Here is a 23497-nt window from a genome sequence, read left to right as displayed (position 1 = left end):
TAAATATGACGAACAAGACACGTATTTAATTACATTCGAAAGACATGTTTGTCAATCATTTTTACTTCAATACAGACATATTTATATATATAGCCTATTTTTTGACAACTATAACTTAACATACAGAGATAGTATGAGAGTTTGGAAATATTCACACATAATTTATACACATAAAACAGGATATCAAATAATCAAATATTTTAAAGGGATACTCCACTTTTTTTGGAAATAGGCTCATTTTACAACTCCCCCAGAGTTAAACAGTTGAGTTTTATCATTTTCGAATCCATTCAGCCGAACTCCGGGTCTGGGGGTCCTACTTTTAGCATAGCTTAGCATAATGAATTGAACCGGACAAGACCATAATTAGCATCTCTCTCAAAAAAATGAACAAAAAGTTTCCATATTTTTCCTATTTAAAACTTGACTCTTCTGTAGTTACATATCATTACGCCTGCTGGACTCATGGTACGGCAGCAAAGTTTCATCATCTAAGTCATCTCATCTCCCCAAGGTGCAAGGTGTTCACCTCAGAAGTCCAGGATCTGTAACGCACACACAAAGATACACAGGATACACACAGGATACACAGCTTCTCTAAGGTCGAAGTTGGTTGAGCAAGAGCTCTAACACTTTCCCCAAAACAGACACATAAGTTGTACTTTTCTCTCAGTGAGAAGTACAGACAATTGTGTGCTCTCAAAAAAATATGGAGAGCGCACATTTCATTAAGCAGACTACATAAAATCTCATAAACTTGAAGTCATTCAAATAATTTAATATTTAGAAGGATAAAAATTGATTAATAACTTACTAACAACCACTCAAAAGATATACATTGAAGCGGCAGTGGATTCCAGAATCCAACCCTTCACAAGTTAGCATTGAAAGCATGAGATCTATGGGCTGAAATATGTGCCACCAGAAACTGAATTTGAATCAATTATATTTGAATTTGAATTGCTAAACTTGAATAATTGCATTGAAAAACTGAATTTGAATCACATAATTTGAAATTGTATTGTTTAATTTGAATAATTGCATTGAAAAACTGAATTTGAATTGTATAATTTTAAATTGAATTTATTTGTTTGGAACTGAAGTCCAATACAATTTGAACCTCACTGAAAATTCAACTCTCTATATATCCTCACATTCAGTTCTCACAATTCAGATTCAGATCACCAAATTCAATTTCAAGTTACTGTGACAGACATCCGGGTAGTTGGAGGATGAAGGAAGAGCAATCGAGCGCAGATCGATAGATTGAGTTATCCCTTATATATATATATATATATATATATTAGTTATAGGCTTCAGGCTGATATAGATATATATATAAGGGTTAATGTATATAGCGAGGCGGTTGTTATAGCGAATAACAACCCCGACAGGTCTTGAATCAGCCTGAAGGGGTTGTTATTCGCTATAACAACCGCCTCGCTATACATTATCCCGCTTATTAAATGGCTACCTACAAAATAAATAAATAATTTGACACAAATTATTGATTTAAAAAGGAGTTTATTGATTTAAAAACAATTGTATTGCTTCCGCTAAAGAAAATAGTCCGTTCCGCGTCCATAGCAACGCTCTGTTTTTCATGGCAACGGTGTGATATACTTCGCACATTGGAATTCAACCAAGCCATGTAATAAGTATATCACACCGTTGCCATGAAAAACAGAGCGTTGCTATGGACGTGGAACGGACTATTTTCTTCAGCAAAAGAAAACTCAACTATTTCCTGCAGCAGCGTTGTGTCGGTTTTGGCTCACAGGAAGCGGGCAGTAAGTCTCTAGATCCTGCAGCCGCAGACGAACTCTGCTGCCCCGCTGTAGTTTCTCTCCGTCCGCCGGCCACCAGCAAAGGCAGTGGAACTTCCCGCCGAAATATACGTACTCCCGATCACCACTATGTCTTTGGCCGGTCCCATCTGGATCAGCGGGGACCGGTGCAGCAGCGAGGTGAAGCTGTGTTCCTGCCCGGGAGAAGAGACGCTGCCGCGGGCCACGGAGAGAGAGAGGCCACAGGTTTCATTCTCACCTGTGAAATGTTATCCCTTGCTGTTATTTTTTTTTTTTTTTTCATTTCTTTCGTTCTAACATCCATAAGCAGCACAACAGTCTGGCATATTTATTGCTGAGTGATGATCCTGCAACACTGAACTCTATCGATATCGATCTGCGCTCGATTGCTCTTCCTTCATCCTCCAACTACCCGGATGTCTGTCACACTAACTTGAAATTGAATTTGGTGATCTGAATCTGAATTGTGAGAACTGAATGTGAGGATATATAGAGAGTTGAATTTTCATTGAGGATCAAATTGTATTGGACTTCAGTTCCAAACAAATAAATTCAATTTCAAATTATACAATTCAAATTCAGTTTTTCAATGCAATTATTCAAATTAAACAATACAATTTCAAATTATGTGATTCAAATTCAGTTTTTCAATGCAATTATTCAAGTTTAGCAATTCAAATTCAAATATAAATGATTCAAATTCAGTTTCTGGTGGCACATACTTCAGCCCATAGAGATCCCCCCCTTCCTTCAAAATATCTCCAAAGCCACGCCATCTTCAGAACACATGAACTCACGTCATGTCTCAAACAACATAACATTACAATACTAATGGGTGCACAGAGGTAATGAAATACATACGTTCACAGGCAGGTAGGACATCCTATCATTGCATTTTCTGGTCCTGAGGTTTCCACAAAAAATATATGTACGTTTTTATATTTAGACGACTTCTATTATTGATTCACATCAAGTTATCATCCTTGATGTGAAAGGGCCTTTGGTGTTTATAGTATGAAATGCAGTGAGCTTAATGAACGCAGTTCACACAGAATGCTTTTTTAATCTTATAAACACGAGACACAGTGCATTGAATGAAAAACGTGCAGATCATTCCGCGTGAAAGATAAAGATCATGACCGGCAAAGCCGATTTGGCTCTTATAAACATTGTTGTATTTATATTTTCAACATTAGTTTGCCGTTAGGCTGTTTACTCTGATGTTAAAGTTGAGGGACAATCCATCCTGTTCTGTAACCCACCAAACCACCCACTCACCCACACACACACGCTACGGATGTACCCTACAATCAGTAGCCTAGGTAAGACCACAGAACATCTCACTTTGACTCGGTAACTTAGCTGGAAAGTGCCACTGTGCATGAAAAGCATCTTTATTTTGATCGCTGCAAACAAACAAAAAATGTACAGTGTTCAAGAAATGTGCAACACAAAATGCACAAAACTGAGAAATTGCATTGCAGAGTACTGAAACTGACTTTACATTTGCACACTGAATTTAATATTTATTCCATTTGCGATTCCATTTGTGATGTACAGCTGTTTTTGTCCATACAAAGAAAGTAAACGGGATCCAAAACTTTAACCACTTTTGACTTTAATTGTATGGATAAAAACACAGTCATTTATGTAAATATCTTCTGATTAAGAATATTAAGATTCTTATTAAGATTACATGAAAGTAATGTTTATTTTTGAGTGAAATGTACCTGTAAGAGAAGGGAAAAAATTGTCTGTTGCGAGACTGGCATTTCCTCCATCTCTCACTTTCAAACCACATCCTGTGAGACTCATGTGAAGTAATGTTATGAAAAACCAAGAAAAACCATCAGATTCTCAAAAAATTTTGTCTTTACAAAAACATATACAACAATAAATTATACCTTAGTTTTTATACTGGCATTAAACAAAATGAAAACAATAAATAAAATACATAAATAGTCAATTTTATAGTGTAGAAGAAAGAGAACCTCTTGTTTTACATGCATTTGACATTTAAATATTGAAATAATATAAACCGTTTTGTATTAAAAACAGGTTAGGTTATATAATAATGCCTTGGGAAATATGTTTTAATATATTTTGAGTAAGACAGAACAAGCAATAAAATAAGCTGAAAATAACAACAATAAAAAAATCATAAAAATATTTTTTTGTTGGTAGCTTATGCTACACAAATTAGCTTTATGTCAAATACTGAATAGACACCATGAATTGATAACTAGACATAAATGGAAACTAGCCTGACTACGTCAGACTTCGTACTTCCGCTCAATTTCATTTTGCTTCTGTACCATAGACGTTCTGTACTCAGTCTGAGACCGCATCATAGCTTTGCGTTTTCCTCCGGCCTGAAAACAGCCGGCCAATCATCGAACAGAGGGCGGACTGAGAGCCGTGACGTAGACGCTGATTGTACCGTGGATGCGTAGATTTACTTAACATAATCTGCAAAAGTCGTTCACAGCCATGTTCACTCCGGTATTTCGCTCGATGGTTTTGTTTTCGCATCATACATGTGTTTACAGTGGAAGTCAGATGCGGCTGAGCATGCGCATAACACACGCCATAACCAAACGTTATGTGATTGGCTTACGGGTAACCAATGATTTTAAGCTTCAGACAAGCGCCACCAGGCGGTAAAGAAAACGTTTTTCTATCTCTCTACGAACCAAAGCGAAGTAGCAGAGTCTGGTATTACCAGGCTAAATGGAAACGGCCCGAGGTCAAACAATACTATAAATGCTGAGTTCAGAGTCAAGAAAACCCTCCTCTGCTGTCACTAAAAATGTGCCAAAAACATGTTTATCAGTCAGTTATTACAGTTATTAAACAGGCTGTTGGAGTGGAGTTAACACAAGGTCAAGTAAACACTTCAGCTATATAAAATAAAAAACATCCAAATTCAACGAATTTTATGATCTACCTAATATGCAAATACAAAGACTTTTATGATCTGCCTAAAATTTTGGTTTCCCAGGTTGAAAGCACAATAAAATTTGCAATGCAAATTTAGCTAAGTTAAACTTAGCAAAACTTAGCAAAGTTATGCAAAGTTTATGCAAAGCAACCATAAAAAAATGCATGTCATAAAATCTAAATCCACAATCTAAACTTATTCTAAATGCAAATTCTCAACAAAAAAGTGACTAACTTTTAACCATGACATTTGTTGTAAAACCATGACAATATAAATGATAATAATTATTTTTTTTAATTATTTTTTACTCATAATGACAAAGGCGATGTGAATGCATGAATACTTCTGTCGCTTCTCCTTCCTCACTCACACTCTGGACTACATTTCCCACGTTCCCAGACATAAAATGTTCAGTTTTCAGATAATAAAATTCACATATTAAAGTGAATTAAATGTAATAACAATAATAATAAGTAAATGCTGGTCTAATTATTTTATGGTTTTATACTTATGGCAGAAAATATGGTCATGCAATGTATGTTAGTAAATGGACTTGAACTTCCATAAACCAGTCGAGTAGTGGTCTGGGTTCAAACATTCCGACACGCAAAGTGCAGCATTCACTTGACGTGACGTGACTGGAAAGAAAGCGAGGCTTCATTGATCACGTGTTTCTGATTGAAAACAAATACGCGCTCATGAGAAATTGCGCTGCGTCTCGATAAGCACGCTTTGAAGCTTCAGTGTCACATGTAACATCACTATCTTCAGCGTCTCCAGTTCATCTACCTGTGTGTATTATAAGATTACCATACCGACATCAAGTTCAGGTGTTTGTATCCTTGGTCATCTCCCTCCCCATTAACATCCACGATCTCCATCAAACTGCAAAAAGAGTAGGCTAACCAAATGTAAACAGAACATAAGTGCCTCAGTTCAGTTGCACACTTCTGACTGCAAAACAATCCGGGGTGGGGGTCTGCTTATGATCATGTGATAGAAAGCGTCCAATAAAAAAGTTAAGGGGTAAAAAAAGAAAAAAAATTATAATCTGTTATTATTTTCATTAAAATATTACTCTTCCGTATGATTGAAAGTTCAAGAGGAGCATATCTAATCATGCCAAAGTTGACAGTTGAAAGTTTGGGTCATCGGTCTGATGTTTAGTTGTCATGATAGTGAAACATGGAGAATAGGCTTTTCTTTTTCTTTTTCCTTTCCTTTTTTATTTTATTTTTAAAATTATATTTAAATGTATCAACGTTTTGTTTTGATTGCTATTGTGTTTGCAGGCGCATACTTCTGACCAGCTTTTTTTTAGTTTCTTAGTGACTTTTAGGCGATGTAACATTTTATAAAATATCGAAAATAAAGAAAACGATAGGCCTAATACTGCGTTGACTCGCATTATGATCGCTTAAGCAGAGATAGATAGAAAAAAACAACAACTTAAAATCAACCTAAAATTATTTATTTTGAAAGGTGTTGTCCACCGCTTGGTGTCCCATTATGTGCTGTTACTGAACTCTTCAAGATAAACGAAGCTTTTGAAACTTTGATTACTGTGGCTCGAAACGCCACACGCTGGTGAACTCTACTGGACAAACAATGTAAATGCAACGAAAACTCAGCCACATACATTGCAACTTTTCCAAACCAATTGCAAGTATTTTATTGCAAGTGTAATCTATTAAATGTAATTTACAAATCACTTAATAAAATAAAATGTCTGTATAGTAGGTGTTATAGGTATAACCATTGACATTTAAGCACGTTTCAAAACATTTTTGTTCACTGAAATCACGTACCCAATCTTTTGCACGTCGAAATCACTGGTTCGAAACAAATGATTCGCAAACGTTTCGATGCTTTACGAAGTATTGGCGTTTCGAAAGCGCCAATTTGATAGGCTAGTTGTTAGAGGTATTTTTGTAACGTCACTCACATTCAAAACTGAACACAGCAGCACACATTTAGACACGGATTCTCTTAAAGGGATAGTTCACTTTGAAATTAAATTTCAAAGTGAACTATCCCTTTAATGATGAAGAAGAACAACAACATTGTGAAGAGTCTCAGCAACAGGCAGACAAAAACATGAAAACCAACCTGTTTATTAATTTAGGACAAGCTATTAGGCTATTGATACAACATTTTTTAAAGATTGTTGATCACTGAAGTTCAATAAATGTATAAACACATATTTAGCACGTTTTATAAAAGGGTTATTTCCAATCCTTGATTCTGATTGGTCAATAGCTGTGTTTTATTCACGGCTATGACCGCTTCACCCAACGGTTCTATGTATTACTACACAACACCCCTAACAACCTAGCAATTTAAACATATTTTGATCTCATTGATATTGTTCATTGAAGTAGAGGAGAGTAGCCTATATTGTGAGAGATCGAGTAGGCTAAGCGAGTGTACCTGCATTTACAGTAGATATGCCATTTTCCTTCAGGTCAGTCCTATATTCATAATAAAAAAATCTGTTTGAATGTCCGCTGTGATATCTTGTCCTTTTAACAGTTAAGGGGTTTTCCCGTGCGCTAGGCATTTGTCAGTTGCGTCTTGCTTTTCCGTGTTCACAAGTTTGGGTCCTTTCAATGTAAAAGTCTTCTCTATAGCCTACTGAAAGACTCGCTCATAAAGACAGTCTTTGCCGCCATCTAATGGCGAAATAATGTATGTAACGTCTGTTGCTGTTTACGGTCAGGGACTATTTTTTTCAGCGGAAGGAAGGCTTTTAGTGATTTTACTTCATGAAAGTTGCATAGATACATATTTTTCGTCTTTAATATCTGTATTGTGGTAACCGTTTTATAAAAGCGATAAGGTATAGCCTACAGCACAGCCTCTCGTACCTTATTGCTTAGGCTACATAACAATGTGTGCATGTGTGTGAATAATTGTAACTGCACAATAAGTAGCGGAGATAGCGTGGGTGCTTGGGTGCGACCGCCCCAGGGCCCCGTGCCAATTAGGGGGCCCCTCAAACGCCTCCGATCTTGCGTTACTGGACAGGAACGGGGCCCTCGCCAGGTGACGCATTGCACGGGGCTCTGGCAAAGTAACATTGCAGATTATTAGCTGAAAAAAGCTAATTACTGCATTAGCTAACGTTGAGATAATCCAGCTCTTGTTATGAAACGTCCCATCAGCAGCGCCAGTGCCGAACGACATTTCAGCCGTCTGCGGATTATTTAAGACATACTTGCGTTCGTGCATGGATGAGGCCAGACTGTCAAATCTCACCTTGCTGTGTGTGGAACGGGACATACATATTGACAAAGTGGTTGGCAGATTTGCCACCATGAAGGAGAGGAGGATGAAGATTTAATAAGGGACCATGATATGTATAGTTTTGTTAGATTTATTTGTTTTGGAGGATCGTTAAGCAGACAACAAAATGGTAAGAAAAAAAATCGTCTTTAAAAATGTATATTTTAGTTATGAATAAGTCACTCAGTCAGAATGTTATAAATCAGTTGTTTTTCTCAAAGTTTTCATCCCAGTTATGTTTTCATGTAGCACCTGTAGCCTATGGAGTTGTAAACAAATTTTGTGTTCAATATATATAATAGTGCCATGTCAATTGTTACGGTTTGTGTTTTCCTCTCCTTGTGATGACGTCATGACTCTGTTTTTTTCTGTGTCTGAGTTTGTTATTAGGTCCGCACCTGTGTATCATTATACACCTGCGTCTCGTTGGAGTCGTTTCTGATTCACTATAAGGACGCTGAAGCGGAGCATGGCAGGAGAGAGGAGAACCAGCAAACAAGCTTTCCTTTTTTTTTCTTTTTATTTAGTTGAATTACTTTGCTGTTCGTCTTATTAATAGTTGTTACCTTCTTATTATTTGAAGTTTGTTATGTTTCTTTGTTTGTGATACGTGTTCCGTGAGTTTTTACATGTTTTGTGAGTATAATAAATGTTAACGCGCACTCGTGTTTCACGTGTCCTTCTTTATGTTGTGAAACCCTTACGTAGCCACTTTTAACAAAAGGGTTCGTAACACAATTATATAATGTGGCACTGATTGAGCGCACTTGGCCTGTTCAGCACCATCGCTGTCAATCAGATGTCACTGTCCGCGGTGCTGAAACTGTTTTACTTGACTGGCAAACTGTTTTTCTTTGTTCGTCAATACAAACTTGTCAAAAAATGTTTTATTTAACATATAAGTTTACTTGGCTCAACAAGTGACACATTATTACATATGCATTCATCACATATTCTTCGTTTTTTTTAACGGTTTTAATTTTAAAATGACTTGGTAGCAGAGGGCCCCTTGATGAGACTGAGAGTCCGCCCCCACTGTACTGAGAGTCTAGCTCCGCCTCGTGGCCTTTGAAAAGTCAGATGAGTCAGAAGACGAACACTCGTTTTATTTCCGCTTTGAGGCAAGTAGAATCAGCAGACAATACAAGTTGGACAATGATATTTGTGGATAAAGGAATAACAAATTTATTAAATTATTAATTGATGAAGCAAATACAAAAAGCATATGGATGAGTGAATGACAAGTGTAACGTCATTCTAAGTTTACCATCTGCACGTGGTTTCAGCATTTATTGAGAGTATACTGCAAGATAACAAGTTAAAGATAGATATGGACCTTGCTTAAAAGTAAGTCGAGTGCAAGTTTGTGGTTACACAAGTTCCTCCGCCCTGTTTCAGTCATCTAGAAATACTTTTACACCTCCACAAAACAAGAAAATAATTGATGCATAAACATCTGATATGACTAGTTGGAACATAATGCAATAATCAAAAGGCAATAAAACATGATATATATGATAATAGAAATTAAAAATTATAAGCACACTAAATTATATAAAAGAGGGTATTAAATGCATACAAAAATGCATTTGTATTTTCCAATTAATTTAATATCGTTTAAATGAGTAAAGTTGTTAAAAATCTTTAAATCATATTTTAATCAACATAAACAGTCTGTATGATGTTCCTCTGATGATGATCTGTAGTTCATAAAGTCCAGTGTGTTCAGATCTGATGTTTCTGATGGTCAGAGATCCAGTTTGACTCTGTTTTTGAATTTCACATTACTGTTATGAATATTAATGATCTGAGAGATGATCAGTGACTGGTGTCAGATCTGAAGACGGTAGATGATCTCTGTGTATTCTGACATGCTTTCCTGATCTACAAACACACACACACATGTAGATTTTCAGTGTTTTTTTAACATTAATATATGATATTTCATCAGGTGACATTTCACACTGATATATTTTATATTCTATAATAAGCATACTTTTCATTTTAGAACTATTAAAAATGTTCAACATTCAATTTAGGCTCTCAATTGTAAAACTAATTTGCATAAAAATACTTGCCCTCTGGTTTTTCTCGGTTGCATTTCTTGCAGCAACAGTAAAACACAAACGCAGAAATGAACAGCATCAGCACACAAACTACTGTTATAATGAATATCAAAAGATATGAAGTATGTGCCGGTTCTGTAATAAAGAAAGAGAAAATGGACAATCCTTTCAGTCAGACTTCATTTAGACACAATATGAACTGCACATTTATAAAGAAAATATGTTGAAAGGAGCTGGAAGCTGGAAAACATGAAAGAAGAGATTTATTACAATAAATCATATATATATATATATATATATATATATATATATATATATATATATATATATATATATATATATATATATATATATATGTGTTTTATTTATTATTGATGAAGTATCGGAAGATTTTTATTAATTGCAGATCAATAAATGAAAAAAATATGCACTGATGTGCCACAATAACTTCAACAAGATACTAAAAAAGATAATCGGATGATAACGTTATTTTCAAAGTTATATTGTTTTGTAAAGTGTGGTGAATGTTTCTACCAGAAAAACCCAATAGTAACACAAGGAGGCGAGTTTCCTGATGCATTTCATATTCTCACTTTCTAAAACACTATCACATTAAAATAATTCAATTTTTTTTTTTATTAAACAATAAAAATACGACAAAATAACATAACATGATGTATGTAATGCATAATGTTTTGTAGTTCCATAACCAAAAAAATAAAAAAGGATCATCGGTCATATTTTACTGTCTTTGCCGAATATTAAACACATACTTCAGAGAAAAAGTTCAATATTATTCACTTTACTCACTATAGACAGTCACACTGAATCTATTGAATGAAGTTCCTCTGGTGGTGAGGATTCGCATTTTATAAAGTCCAGAGTGTTTAGATCTGATGTTTCTGATTGTCAGAGATCCAGTTTGATTGTCCATCTGGAGTGTTTTCTCAAATATCATATCAGTGTCATCCATATAGATGTTCTGTCTGTGGATTTCAGCAATACGAGTCTCTTTATCTCCAAATGTCCACACTATCAGATCATCTCTCTGTACTTGAACATCAGTGTTTAGAGAGACAGAATCTCCCTCAGTCACTGACACTGACTTCACTTCATCTGTTTCACCAAACACACCTAAAACTGAAACAAGAAAAATATATCATTATCAGACAGAGACTTTATATTAATCAAGTACTTCTAAGAGGTAAAACATTTTGATCTCAAAAATGTATTTTTGTTTAAATAAATGATCTGTTGCTGATTAAGAGTTTCTCACCGCTCAGAACAAACAGGATCAGAACACACAGATGAGAAGACATCGTGACAGAAACAAACGTCCAGCCGAGAGTCTCTTCAGACACAAGAGCAACTTCCTGATTAAAAAGTTCAGCTTTTTACAAAGTCTAAACTGCTAAATCAAAAGCAAGCTGTTTTTAGTCTCTGTTCTCTGTCTCGCTCTCCAGATAAAGTTCAATGTATTATTTATGTTCCTGTTAATATTTCAGAAACTCTCACTGTTTATTTCATAAACAAATGCTTCATCACAACATATCATTCTGGATTCCTCTTCATCAGAAAACTCTCATTTCATGTTGTTTCTGAGTCTATCAGGTTCTCAGAAGGTTTGTTTGTGGTTGTGAGAATAAACTGCACGTCTCACACTCTCATGAACACAGACACACATTAACTGAACATCCGGCCATTTCATTAAACCACAAGTCTTCAGTTCAAACACATTTACTGACCTAAATAACACAAGAGCTGACTCTAAAACATGTGCTGGATCACATAATGATGAATGTCTTTCAAATGTTTCAAATAAGTTATTGAAATACTGATTGGCTGAACATTAACATTCAATTAAATAATTATACATATTAAAAAAAAATCAAAGGTTTATTGATTTAATTTAGTTTCTATGACACATTTTTAGTACAATTATAGTACCAAATTACTTGTTGAACACATTTCATTTCATTATATCAAATGCATTTGACATTTTTATGTTAATTCATTAATCTTGTAACCTAAAGACCTTGTTAAACTACATGATGGTTTTGGTGAAATCAGTGATGAATGAGGAGAGGAGTGATGATCAGTGACTGGTGTCAGATCTGAGATGATCTGTGTTTTCTGACAGGCTCTTCTGATCCACACACACACACACGCACACACACACACACACACACACACACACACACACACACACACACACACACACACACACACACACACACACACACACACACACACACACACACACACACACACACACACACACACACACACACACACACACACACACACACACACACACTCACTCACTCACTCACTCACTCACTCACTCACTCACTCACTCTACTGCTTTAACATCTACACAAGAGAATAAACCACATTCATTGAGCTCAGAGAGCAAGAACGTCAAAAGACATTTGAAGACTGATGGTCATTACTGTTGTGACACTGACCTCTGCTGGTGGAAATGAGTTATTGGATGTGACAAGTTCTCAATAGATTTCAATATAGATTTCTATTGGCTTCAACAAGAGCTAATCATATTAGCTTTGGGGGAAGAGCAATGAAGGGAGTGCTCAAAAAATGAACAAGGAAGGTTGTGCACTTTACATAATATATTTATATTTTATTTTACTTATAATAATTGTGTTTGTTGACTTTAAATGTTTTTTTCTATTAAGGTCCACGTAATTATGTCTCAACTAAACAGTACAAATTCCTAACGCGCTGTCTTAAAATGAAAATGAAAAAAATTATTAAAATGAGCTTAAGCAACACAATTGATACATTGTGTCTTAACTTTATTTGACTGTGTTCAATCTGCTTAAATATGTAAAATGTAAGTTTACTTAATCCGTTTGTGTTGGATTGCATGAATGATTTATGTTGCATTAACTTAAACTTTGTCTTTAGTTCCCAGCACGAAGGTCTTACAGGTTTGGAACAACATGATGGTGAGTAATTAATTACAGAATTTTCATTTTTTAACCCTTTAACTTTCCAAGTTTTAGCTGTCAGTAAACTGTAATTGGTTGTTTATGTTGAAAAACGTGTGATTAGCTGCAAAATGGAAATGTCCATATTCTTTGTCCTGCGAGATATCAGTCAGGTGACACTATGCTATGGTGCTCTGGTTCATCACACACTGATGCATGTGATGTTCACTTGACCTAGAAAGCAGCTCTATGCAGATCCACATGCTTCAGTCAATGAGCAAAATAACTCAATGCAATAATAAAAGTTGTTTAACAAATGTACGTACAATCATGGAAATTGCACTATGGAATATGGAACAGAATACTGAGATCATTTTGGCGCCTGAAAATATTGTAGCGTTATGCATACTGGATACACCAAATGCTAAATTAGTCTTACCCTAAGCATTGTTTTAAATTGCACAGTATGTACTTACATAATATTTATGTGGTGGAAATGTTCATGAATAACAGGAGAGAAAAAAGAAAGACATGACAGAATTCTCTGTGATGTGTTAATGTACTGTATATACACTGTTGGACATTGTTAGTACAAAAAAAAAAAAAACCTTTATAACATGAAATTATGTCAGTATGTTACAAAAAATTTAATATTTCATATTTCATTCGATTGCAGTAGAAACTACATTGCTTATTCAGACCTGCAGACCTGCAACAGGAAATCATCATACATACAATCAGATCATATACTTATATTTTACAAACAACATAAGCATTCTTCACATCACATTTGTTTCTTTGTTTCATCACTCTTCTTTACATTGGGACTTTCTAAGTGGATTTGGTTCAAGATGGCAAAGATTGCTGTATTGTTACTCACAGCATTAGTTTGCTGTAAGGCTGTTTACTCTGAAGTTAAGGGCCAAACTGTCAATCAACTAAACCCACCAACCCACCCACCCACCAACCCACCCACACACACACACACACACACACACACACCCACACACACACACACACACACACACACACTTTCCACATATACAATCAATAGCCTTTAACCAATAGCCTGCATAGACCATAGCGCATCTCAGAAAGCTGGAAAGTGTGTCAAGGTGCATGAAGAACCTAATTTTTATGCTCTCTGCAAAAAAAGAAAGAAAAAAAAGAACCCCTTAAAGCCAGTGTATTCATGTAGAATTACATTTTTAGTTAAATGTGTGATGTACATTCATCATTTCCCTATTTAAAACATGTTATTCAACTCTACAATAATAAAACACTACATTCAATCTTCTCTATTAGATTTCATATTTGTAATACTGTAAAGGGCTGATATTCACACAACACACCACTCTGTCTGGTTTTACTTCCTCCACCCACTGTACACTCTTAAAGGGATACTCCACTTTTTTCGGAAATATGCTCATTTTACAACTCCCCCAGAGGTAAACAGTTGAGTTTTACCGTTTTAGAATCCATTCAGCCGATCTCCGGGTCTGACGGTACCACTTTTAGCATAGCTTAGCATAGATCATTGATTCTGATGAGTCCAGTAGCATTTCTTTCAAAATGACCAAAGAGTTTCAATATTTTTCCTATTTAAAACTTGACTCTTCTGTAGTTAAACCGTGTACTAAGATCGACGGAAAATGAAAAGTTGCGATTTTCTAAGCCTATATGGCTAGGAACTACTCTCATTCCGGCGTAATAATCAAGGAACTGTGCGGCTGTACCTTGAGTGCAGCAGGCGTAATGATATGACGCAGCGCCTGAAAATAGGTCTAATAGGTTAGACAAACTTAGTCCCGGTCACGTTGGAAGAAGTTACCGAGCTGGGGACTATTTTCAGGCGCTGCGTCATATCATTACGCCTGCTGCACTCATGGTACGGCCGCACAGTTCCTTGATTATTACGCCGGAATGAGAGTAGTTCCTAGCCATATAAGCTTAGAAAATCGCAACTTTTCATTTTCCGTCGATCTTGGTACACGGTTTAACTACAGAAGAGTCAAGTTTTAAATAGGAAAAATATTTAAACTCTTTGGTCATTTTGAAAGAAATGCTACTGGACTCATCAGATTCAATGATCTATGCTAAGCTATGCTAAAAGTGGTACCGTCAGACCCGGAGTTCGGCTGAATGGATTCTAAAACGGTAAAACTCAACTGTTTAACTCTGGGGGAGTTGTAAAATGAGCATATTTCCGAAAAAAGTGGAGTATCCCTTTAAGAAAAAATGGTAAATGTGACCACCCTGTATACTTGGGTCGCAAAAGTGTTTAAGTGTTTTCATATATATTATTTTGTATGTATATATGTCTATTTTTATATATTTCAATTTATTTACACTTTATGTATGTTTTACTTAAACTACTTTAATCATAATGAGTTTGCACTGGACACTGCATTTTCTGAATTCGGAGTGGCAGTTGGGAGTTGAGAGTTGCCATGACGACTGTGGCATCCTCAAACAACACAGAGAGGACCACTGAAGTAACACAGTTTTCGTCTCTCTCGCTCTCATTTATTGATAAAGGTTAGTAAAAATGATAAGATTTCAGAAAAAGAACTGTTATTAAGATGTTTTGGCGTCTACTATTTTAGTTCAATTGGATGTTCGTTTTATTTTTGGTTTAGTTCTATTATAGAAAATCTGTTAGTGTATCGATCATCTATGTGTGAAACAACTGTGAGAGAGTCTGGAATGTTGTATTTATTATTATTGTTATATCTGTTGTTTTCTTTGTGTGTATATTTGTTTACTTATTTATTGAGAATTACATTTGTTTCATGACATGGAAAACAATGATTAAATAATAAAAAAACAACACAGAGAGGACCACTGAAGTAACACAGTTTTCGTCTCTCTCACTCTCATTTATTGATAAAGGGAGTACTACATAAACAGTACCAAATTAGAGTTCTTCGGCTTGTAACAATAGCAGAACCCTTGTTGGTGCTAAATAGAACCCTTTTTATAAGGTTTCATACACTGTGAAAAGTGAACAGTTGGATCAACTTAAAAAAATTACTTCAATTGGTAACACCTAAAGAAATTAAGTTTTCTCAACTTAAATTATCATGTTTTTCACGATAAAACGTGATAATTTAAGTTGAGAAAACTTAATTTCTTTAGGTGTTACCAATTGAAGTAATTTTTTAAGTTGATCCAACTGTTCACTTTTTACAACTAAACGTGAACAGTTGGTTCTAAACGTGAACACACTGTAAAAACTGTTACTTAGATTCAACTCAAAAAAATTAAGGCAACATTTTCCAACTACTTTTTGCAAGTTTAGTGAACTAACTGATATTTTGAGTAAGGACAACTTAATAATGTGCATTTCAATGTATGCAAAAATATTAAGTAGCATTTTCAGAAAAAGCCAATAAATTGAGTACAATCAATGTAAAACATATCAGCATATTATACACATTAGATGTAATTAAAATAGGTAACATTTAAATGAAAAAATACTAGTTAATGTCTTCTGATTTATTAATTTTGACCAATTTGCCCTTTCTTTGTTTTGGAACGGCTTCAAATAATTAGGTGCTACTATGTCAATTTCCAACATTTATTAAATCATTGCAGCTTATAAACTGCTGGTTAGTAAAACACATTTACAGTACAGTGTGTACATAATATTGAAACATTTTAACACTTACATTACAGTTCACAAGCATGATCATCTCCTCAACTTAAAAAGTACAGCTTAGCATAATACCTTTACAGCGTGTGTAAATATTTTTAAACATCTTTAGTTAAACATCTCACTGATCCCACTAACTGACCAGTTTTTAAAGTGCAGCTTCACAGCAGGGCTATTTTGTGTGTATAAAATATAAACTTTTTTCACACCAGAAAGTATGACCTGCAGCATAGTATAAAACATGACAAGGACAAACCATTATAACATCCTGAAAAATTCAATGTTATGTCCAATGTATAATGATGTTGAACAGACAAAGAAAACAGATGTTCACAAGTGCAGAGTGACAGTCTGTCATGTCTGAGTGCCTAGACAAGGAGCTTGTTTTTCAGAGTCATGAACTTGGGGCTTGGTTTTGGGCACAGTGTGTCAAGTCCCATGAAAAGTCTTTGAAACACCTCAAATGTTTTTGAAACCTTGGATGGATACTCGAGATTAAGTGCATATGTCAACCCAAGCAGCATGCTTTGGCCAGATTTCCAAGATTGGTAAGGACTGGTATTCCCTCAATGATGATTCCTACTGCATCTGGCTCACGGCAGACATAGATGCTCATATCCTTCTTTTTCAGGTCCTCATGAACAGTGGTCTCTGCAGCCCCCTTTGAGATAAAAATGAAGTATTTAAGACAAACAATCTCATTTGTTGATGGAAAACAAATATGTGTTCAAAAAAATCCTCTTCATTGTAAAATCCAGGGTTTTGACACAAAATGCAGGTAAATGAAAGACTTACTTGTGGTGAATTAAGGGATTTAGCTTCTGGGTGGTATCTTGAGAGGCGAGAGTGGAAGGTACTCCAGGATTTAAAAGAACATGGGCAATCTATATGAATACAAGGCAAGGCATGGCCGTGTCCAAAGGTCCCCTGATGCAGTATACAATGCTTTAAAATGTCACTCTTTCCTGGTACCACAGTGCTGCACAATTTACAGGGCCATCCCATCTGGGGAGAGAAAAAAAAAGTTAGTTAGCCTTTTGAATACAAGTGTGATGAAAGCCCTTTAAAAAATACACTTAAAATACAAGTGAAGATTATCCTGCTGAACAAAACAAGAATGATTAACTTTAGTTCATCGCAGAACTTATTTTAGAAAATAATCTGAAACCTCATGTAAAAACCCCACTGAATTTTTGTAATGATATCATCATACAGCACCTACAGGCATAACTAATTACAATATTGGGAGGAGGGATGTTAATACAAATAAATTAGTCAAAAAAAATATTTTCACTTAAACAAATGGTTTTAAAATGCATTAAAAAAATATAAATATATCAAGAGGCAGGAGTTAGACATCTGCACCCAATAATTACAGAGCAATAGAAATATGAAATTTGGGTTATGACGAGTTAGGCCTATGCATAGAGTACATTGTGAGCGTACACATTTGTGAAAGATGAACTGCCGTATATTTGCCTTAACTATGCTTTACCATAATTAAACAGCTTTGGACTAATTGATAATCACTCAGCTAACGTTAAGTTAGCTGTGGCTTACGTCCACTCCTAAACTATTTCGAAGCAACGACAATGTTTTTGAAGTTAGAAACACCTCTGAAACATTAAACTATCACACAAAGACAACATAACTTATACATTGCACACACATGTAGATTTATACAGTATGTGGCTCAAGTTAACGAGCTGTTTGAGATAGAGCCTATTTTTTACAGTCTATGGATAGAGCACATTCAAATTTGGCGGGTCGCAAAAGTTTGTAGGAAACAGAGCTAACGTAACGTTATGCTTTTGCAGATTGCACAACACAAACACGTTAATTAGGGTAAAATCAAACTTTTAACAATACAAAGAGTTACTTACATGGGGTACGTGAAGTATAAATTATCCGGCTCCGTGGAAAACCCTGGTCGAATAAACTCCTGGAACAGACGAGAGTGAACAATTTGCCCGGGCTTGTTCTTCCGTTGCTGCAGGTGGGCGGGTCGTGTCTTTTTACGTCTGGTATAAACTTTTAAAATGAGTTTTGTAAAATCAATTTATGGTGAAGTCCAATGAAATTAATTTTATTATAGAAAATATTAAGTTACGAAAATATTCACACTTTTTACTTATTGATAACTCAAAAAAACAAAGAAAGAAAAATAAATTAATTTATTGGAATAAATATAGTTTTTAAAATGAAGTCATATGGACGATAGCACTGAACGACTTTTTACAGTGCAGTTAAGGTTCTATATATCACTTTCAAAGCATGGTTCTTTATAAAGAACCATTCTTTGAAAGTGATATATAGAACCTTAATGGTGTTATACTGTAAATAACCTTTTCAACAATATTTATTTTCATTACTATTAGTATATTATCTTTATATTATTAACATTAATATTCTTTTTTATAAATTATTTATTAATATTCTTTTTTTTTTTGGCCCTCTATCTGCCTGGTCTTATATCTTGTTGCCTCTATTTGTGTTTTACATTTAGAAAAAAACAGCATGTTCTTGTTCATGCACTTTTATTTTTCACAGTATAGAATTGAACACAGTATAGATGTAATGAAGACCAAGTTCCAGTGAAATATTTTCACAATCCCATATGTCTGTACGTCCTTCATTATGTGTGTATTCTGAGAGGCAGTTTCTCTCTGCAGATGATGAGCTTATGATACGTGACATCTGAAATACACAATTGAGTTTAGAGTTACATTGTGTCTCTTCCATTTGATTATGTAAATATGTAAAAAAAAATTATGTTCATGAAGGCCAATATTAGCAAAAATGGACAGAATGAGCCCTTTACCATGTTAAAAGGAAAAGTGATATAAAGTCATGGTATAGCTTTACTGTTTTTTTTTTTGTTTTGTTTTTTTCTGGGTATGTTTAGGCATAAAGTCATAATTTAAAAAAAATCAAACAATATGGATCATAAATTCCATATCTCTGTTACTTACTTTGTGGAGAAGAGAAGATGAGGAGGCTTTACAGATTTGAAAAACAAAAAGGCGGGAATAAAGAACCCTAAACTCTAACACAAAGAACCATTTCAGCATATAAAGGGTTCTTCAGGACGATACGGTAAATAGAACTTTTACTATGTGTAAAGAACCTTTACAGAACCATATTTTTTTAAGAGTGTACAATAATCAGGTAATCTTTTCCCTATCCTTATTTTCAACGTTGTTATGTATAGGCTATCCTAAAAAAGTTGGTACTGAAAGGTGTTGTGCACACTTACATCAAACCGGTCACATGTTTGTTTTTATGTGTGTAAGGATTTGAGAACATCGCCCCCTGGTTGATGTCCTGTCTTACTGAACTCCTCTGGATCTGATGTCAAACCATCTGCCAACAGTAGCCACGCCCACCAGAGCAAAAACCACCAATCAGATCACAGCTTCAGTGAAACCACAACACTTTTCTTTTTTTTTACAATTCACTCAAGACACACAGGAACAGACACAGATGAGAGAAGTTCATCCTGCTGGAAACTTGATCAGAAAATCACAAATTCATCTGAGCTTCCCGCTGTTCATTCACACACTACTGTTCTCATTATAACGTTCATTTGTGGATGCGACAAAACCACGTATTTATCACATCCTCTCTCTTGTGCTTTCTTCATTTACTCAGCAGAACAAACACATGCATAGATAAGAGTGCAGAACCCTGATTATTGACTTCAATAACAGCTCAACATTTTCCACCAAGGATTTCCATCAAGATCAGTTTGACCATTTCGGTAACACTTTATAATAATGTTCAGTTGTAAGTCATTTATAAGTGGTTAGTTAATGATGAACTAATCATTTATAAAACATTCATAAATGATTAGCAAGTGATATACTAACATTTTATGTATGTTTTGTTAATTCCGTTACAAAGTAAATTATTAACTAATCATTTATGAAACATGACTATGCATTCATAAATTATTAATAAGTGATATGTTCATTATGTTATGTATGTTAGAGTCAGAAGAACAACTTCCGGATTAAAAAGATCAGGTATTTCCAAAGTCTAAACTGCTAAATCAAAAGCAAGCTGTTTTTAGTCTCTGTTCTCTGTCTCACTCTCCAGATAAAGTTCAATGTATTATTTTTCTTCCTCTTAATATTTCAGAAACCCTCACATGTGTGTCTCATGAACAAATGTTTCATCACAACATATCTTTCTGGATTTCTCTTTATTCGAAAACTCTCATTTCAGGTTCTCAGAAGGTTTGTTTGTGGTTGTGAGAATAATGCACGTCTCACTCTCATGAACACAAACACACATTATTAACTGAACATCCGGCCAGCTCTTTAAACCACAAGTCTTCAGTTCAAACACATTTACTGACCCAAGAGCTGACTCTAAAACATGTGCTGGATCACACACACAATATAATGATGAATTTCTGTCAAACAATTTGAATAAGTGGATCAAATGTTTATTGATTTAATTGTGTTTTAGTTCAATTCATATTTTATAGGCAGATTCATCAAATGTTCCTAAATTACAAGTTGAGCATATTCAATTATATCAAATCTAATGCATTTGACACTTTTATGTTAATGCATAAATCTTGCAACTTAAAGACCTTGTTAAACTGATGTTTTTGGTGTGTTGAATGAGGAATGATGATCAGTGACTGGTGTCAGATCTGAAGATGGTAGATGATCTCTGTGTATTCTGACATGCTTTCCTGATCCACACACACACACACACACACACACACACACACACACACACACACACACACACACACACACACACACACACACACACAGAGATTTTCAGTTAATTTAACATCAAGTGCTGCTTTCTGACATTTCAACACTGATATAATATATTTTAGATTATATTACACACAGTTTTCATGTTAAAACTATTAAAAATGTTAATAATGTAATTTAGGCTCTTAGTTGTAAAACCAATTTGCATTAAAGATGGTTGTTGTCTTGTTAGTTAGTAATATAGTAATACTTGCCCTCTGGTTTTTCTCGGTTGCATTTCTTGCAGCAACAGTAAAACACACATGTAGAAATGATCAGCAGTGGCACACAAACTACTGTTACAATGAATATCAAAGGAAATGTATTCCCTATTTCTGTAATAAATTAAGAGAAATAGTCAATACTTTCAGTCAGATTTCATAGACATTATGAACTGCACATTTACAAAGAAAAAAAGAAGAAAGTTGTAAAATGTTGCTGCTGACATACCTGGACATGTGTGACAGAGATCAGTGATGTTGAGGTGTGTAGTTCGGTTGCTAAATGAATAAGACACGACACAGCTGTATGAATCATCCAGACACTGAATCTCCAGAGGTAGAGAGAGACTGATGCTGAGATCAGACACACTGATGCTGGACAATACACTGATTCCTTTGTACCAGGAGAGAGTCACATCACTCACATTCAACACTGAACACACCAGTGAACAATTCTGACTAGATGATCTTTCTGACACTGAAGGTTTTTGTGGAGAATCACTGATGACAGGAACAGTTAAAAGAGCTAAAAAAATAAAGACATTTGTTTTAGGAAGAATCAGTCATTAAGATATCTCTGAAGATTCTCAATATAAAAATACCAATGCATCTTAATATGCTCTAAAACTAATACTATAATGAGGCATGAACAATGGCAACTTGACAGAAGTTTTTCGATATACAAAATACTAGACATTTTTCTAATTTTTCTAAAGAATAATGCAGACACTAACAGCCTTCAATCATCCACATGCTAGACCAAAATAAAGAATTTATGATTTACTCACCATAGACAGCAATATTGAAACTCCTGTATTTGACCCCTTCATTGATGACCTGTAGTTTATAAAGTCCAGAGTGTAATGTGTTGATGTTTGTGATGGTCAGAGATCCTGTCTTCTCATCTATCTTTAATCTGTCTCTGAATCTCTCATTATTACCACTATCATATATAGAGATGATCCGTTTATAGATTTCAGCGATACGAGTCTCTGAATTTTTAAGTCTAAATATCCACAGTATCTGTTTATCTCTCTGTATTTCAGTAACACCAGTGTGTAAAGTGACAGAATCTCCCTCCATCACTGATATCATCTCAGTTTCATCTGTATAAACACCAGACACACCTGGAACAAAACTGTCAGCACAACATAGTCACAGATTATTACATATCTTTCAGAGTTTATTTGGAGAAAGACAAAATAAAACACCACAATAATTTCTTAAACCTAAGATTTTAAACAAAGTACATAAAAGCCAAAGATACAACAACAACAAAAAAGCATAAAGCTTCATCCGGACATTACAATAAGCTGCACCCTAATGAAATAAGATCATCTTAGATCATCTTACCATTTCGTCCCCTTGGAATTATAAGGTTCTATCTGACATTTTTGTCAAAATTTAGTTATTCACATATTCTTATTCTGCTGAACTAGTTCAACTGAGTGATGGGGAAATTGACAACTCCATTTAATTAAGTTGACCTAATGTGGTATTTTCATTGAATAAACTTAAATGTTTAAGTACAGATAAATTTAAACTTCAAAAATAGACTAAATTCAAACTTTCCAGTTTATATTTTGTTGTTTAGGCTACTTGTATTAAATAAATTATGAATCATTACATTACCAAACTTTATTAGGGTTACACAACATAGCTGAACTTCTAAAATGTATATTGAAATAACATCATATTAACATTTAATCAATAAAAAATATAAGTACAAAACATTCAATTTAAAAAAATAAAAATAAATTTGCGTCTAGTTAATCATCCCCAAAAAAAATACGAG

At 34.7% G+C, this 23497-nt stretch overlaps 2 protein-coding genes across 2 annotated transcripts in view; both read right to left on the bottom strand.

Moving 5' to 3' along the window:
- Nucleotides 1-11407, bottom strand: part of LOC311296010 (uncharacterized protein) — a 50564-nt gene extending 39157 nt beyond the window's left edge. Inside the window, exon 1 of the mRNA XM_084417640.1 lies at nucleotides 11377-11407. The gene's annotated coding sequence lies outside the window, so the exon portion shown is untranslated. The remainder of the gene's footprint in view (nucleotides 1-11376) is intronic.
- The window catches only part of LOC311296006 (uncharacterized protein), a 71402-nt gene that overhangs the window by 14534 nt on the left and 33371 nt on the right, over nucleotides 1-23497 (bottom strand). The window lies entirely within an intron of this gene.

This window comes from Rutilus rutilus, assembly GCF_951802725.1.
Source record: "Rutilus rutilus genome assembly, chromosome: 8".
NCBI lineage: Eukaryota > Metazoa > Chordata > Actinopteri > Cypriniformes > Leuciscidae > Rutilus > Rutilus rutilus.
This window is presented reverse-complemented; position numbering and strand designations above follow the sequence as displayed.